At 48.6% G+C, this 3,631-nt stretch overlaps 1 pseudogene; it reads right to left on the bottom strand.

The window, feature by feature from the left end:
* Positions 1-988: 988 nt before the first annotated feature.
* LOC108304369 lies at positions 989-2,722 on the bottom strand (annotated as a pseudogene).
* Between the last annotated feature and the right edge of the window lie 909 nt (positions 2,723-3,631).

The following is a 3,631-nucleotide window of genomic DNA, read 5'->3' as shown; positions in this document are numbered from 1 at the left end:
GCTTCTTTGCCAGAAGAAAAAAAAAACACACACACACACTACTGAAATCTTTGGGAGACAAAAACCAGAAAACCAAAGCAAAAAATGAAACAATGTATGAACTGAGTACATAACAGGCTCAGAAAAACAGTCATGAAAGATATTGCCCAAAAAAAGGAGGAGAATAAAGGAAAGTGTTGCTTCTTTATAGATGGGGACACAGAGGAAGGAGTCGCAGATAGAAAAAAGCCACAAAATAGCATTTTTATCTGGTTTGATCTTGATCAATATCAAAAAAAATGATAAGGTGCAGAAAAGTTTAGTTAACACATGGATTTGTAAAAAGGAAGGACAAAGTTGCAGATGGCTTGAAACTAGGTAAGGAGCAAAGAAAATTCATTTCAAGGGGCTGAGGCCCTGCAAACCGACGATCTTAGGGAATCTAAGTAAAGTCATTGCCTGTAATTGTGAACTTGACAGCTGTGTATGGAATATTATTATATTCATAGGGATGGCAATTTCAGATACATTCCACATTGTCCTCACAATGATGCTTTCCATAAAAATTCTTGTCCCTAATTGATAGGTAATGAAACTGGGGCCAAAAATCACATCATAAGAGTGGCACAATTGGGGCTGAAATGCTGGATCTTAATGCATTTTTCCAGAACACATCTGTGTCTTCCCAGATAGGGAGGTGGAGTGATGAAGAGATACAAAGACACCTTTCAGGGTAGCAGGGACTGGAGAGCTGCTGACAGACACAGAGAAGATGAAAGTGCACTAGGCCACGAATCAGAATTAGATCCTGCCCCAACTCTGCAGCTTACTAGCTGTGTGACCTTGGGGAAAGCTACTCTCCTGCCTTGAGCTTCTTATAGAGGGCAGGGGGCAGGAAAAAAATAAAATTCTTTATTGATAAACAACTTACAATTAAATAGAGAGGTGCATTTGTTGGGGAATAAAAACTAGGGCAGAGGCTCAGTCTCTCTCCATTTCCACCCCGGCACTAGGCCTCAGCCCTCTGATTGAACACTTTGGATGATGAGGCCTTGATGGACAGCCCAAGCTTTTTTGGGCACCTGGGGGCCTCTGTCTTCCTGGTCAGGTGTGCAGGCACCACCTTGGACCCACTGCCCCTAGCAGGAGAAGCTGCCTTGGTGTTTGGCCCCGGGCAGCTGCTTGTTTCAGGGCCTTGGCCTTGGCCACCACCTTTCTGGTGGAGGAAGCAGCACCATTCTTGACCTTGCTGGCCGTGGGTTTTGAACTCTTACTCCCAGCTTTGGTTTTTCTGTGGGCCTCAGCGTCTCCTTAGCTGCTCCTGCGGCCTTTGGCCTTTGACTTCCTGCTAAGCCCATTGGCATGGGAAGGGGCCTACATGGCTTTGGCTTTGTGGAGGGGTCTTCCTAGCCTTCCCCAGCTTTGCCTTGGTGTCCCCAGCCCCACTGCCTTGCTGGGGAAGGCCTTCTTGGCTGTACCTAATTTGGGGGGAGACGTTTGCATCTCTGCTGGCTTCTTGGTTGCCTTTTTCATCTTGTACGAGTTGGGAGGGTCCTTCTCTGCTTCACCTGGTTTCTTGGGGCCCTTTACCCTGGCCTCACCAGCTCTCCTGTGGGCCATCCGAGGGGGGCCATCTTCCTAGACTGGATTTTCCTCTCGGACTTGGGAACTAATTTGAAGTTGCTGGTATCACCCCCTGCCCCCCGGCCTCGGAGTTGAGGGACCTGGCAAGGAGGCTGAGGTACCCGAGGAGGCTGAGCCACAAGCTGGTTGCCAGGGCTTGTGGTACTTCCACTTCAGGAGGTACTTGAAGTGGAAGATGTCCCCAGGAGAGCCAGTCCTTCCAGTCCTTCCAGACAGAGTGTCTGTGTCCCAGCCTGCTAGGCTGGAATAGAGGAGTTCAGAAGAGGAGGCTTGGCCTGTTCTGGGGATTCAGAAGCCAGCTGCCTTCCCTAGCCCAGACCCTGGGCCCGATTCAGGGTAACAGGTGCTGGAGGGTAGACAGATAGCATGCTAACTGCTGACAGAGACAGAGAAGCTGAAAGAGAAATTGGCCATGAATTGGAACTAGATCCTGCCCCGGCTCTGCAGCTTACTAGCTGTATGACCTTGGGGAAAGTCACTTTCCTGCTTTTGGCCTTGGTTTCCTAGTAAAATGAGGGGGTTGGAACAGATGACCTTTGCTGTTACTTCACATTCTAACAATCTATGATTCTGGCTATGATTTGGAAACTCAAAGAGGGATTCTGGGAAAGCCTATGAAAGACTACAATGTCCTTCTTTTTTCTCTTTTTTTTTTTTTTTTTTTTGAGACAGAGTCTTGCTCTGTTGCCCAGACTGGAATGCAATGGTGCCATCTCGGCTCACTACAAACTTTGCCTCCCAGGTTCAAGCGATTCTCCTGCCTCAGCCTCCCGAGTAGCTAGGATTACAGGTGTGCACCACCATGACCAGCTAATTTTTGTATTTTTAGTAGAGATGTCATGTTGGCCAGGCTGGTCTTGAACTCCTGACCTCAGGTGATCTGCCCACATTGGCCTCCCAAAGTGCTGGGATTATAGGTGTGAGCCACCGCACCCAGCCCAATGCTCTGTTTATAGAAGAAATACAGATATTTCGTTATTTCTGCTGGTTTACCCAACATTCCTTTCATCTGCTCCTTTGAGGGGGCGCTGTCCTTCCCACAGTCCATAGGATTCTGTTGGGGCTGCCAATCACAGTGTGGGGCCCCAGCCCTGGCCATACTGATTGGCCCAAGACTTGCACACAGGACCCAAGAAAACCAATCAGAATCTTTCCCTGAATGTGTATGTGTGGATACAAGGAGAAAAAGAGAACTCACTTCTCAGTTGCAGAACTGATACAAACCTGGAGATGTGTGCTCCCTACCCTCCTCCCTGCCATTCCCTCCCTCCTGGTGTAGACACGTCTTCATCTTTCCCTCTCATTGTGGAGGCTCATCTAGGGCAGAAGAGAAAAGTGGAGGCAGGAGCAGGTAGGAAGTAGGGAGGTCGGGCACTGGCCTTATGGCTGGAACGTGTCAGATGCCAGCTCCCTTCAGGGCCTCTTAGGACATGTGCCTCTAAATTCCCCGTATTTGGAGGGGTTGTTCATTTCCTGTGGCTGTCTTCACCAATTAGCACAAGCTTGGTGGCATAAAACGGCAGGCATCTATTCTCTCACAGTCCTGGAGGCCAGGAGTCTGAAATCCCTATCACTGGGCCAAATTCAAAGGTGTGAGCAGGGCGGAGTGTTCTCCAGAGGCTGAAGGGGAGAGTCTGTCTCGTGCCTCTTCTAGCTTCTGGAGGGGGCTCGACTTGTGACCACATCACTCCAATCTCTGCCTCTGTGCTCACATTGCCCTCCTCCTCTGTGTCAAATCTCCCTCTGCCTCCCTCCTTCTTGAAGAATATTTCCATGGCATTTAGGGCCTACTCAAATAATCCAGGATAATCTTCTCATCACAAAAATCTTAATCACATCTGTAAGACCCTATTTGTTTTGTGGTTATGTTTTTTGTTTTGTTTTTAGACGGAGTTTTCCTCTTGTTACTCAGGCTGAAGTGTAACGGTACCATCTCAGCTCACCAGAACCTCTGCTCCTAGGTTTGAGCAATTCTGCTGCTTCAGCCTCCCAAGTAGCTGGGATTACA

This window comes from Cebus imitator, unplaced genomic scaffold, assembly GCF_001604975.1.
Source record: "Cebus imitator isolate Cc_AM_T3 unplaced genomic scaffold, Cebus_imitator-1.0 Scaffold54, whole genome shotgun sequence".
Classification (NCBI taxonomy): Eukaryota; Metazoa; Chordata; class Mammalia; order Primates; family Cebidae; genus Cebus; species Cebus imitator.
This window is presented reverse-complemented; position numbering and strand designations above follow the sequence as displayed.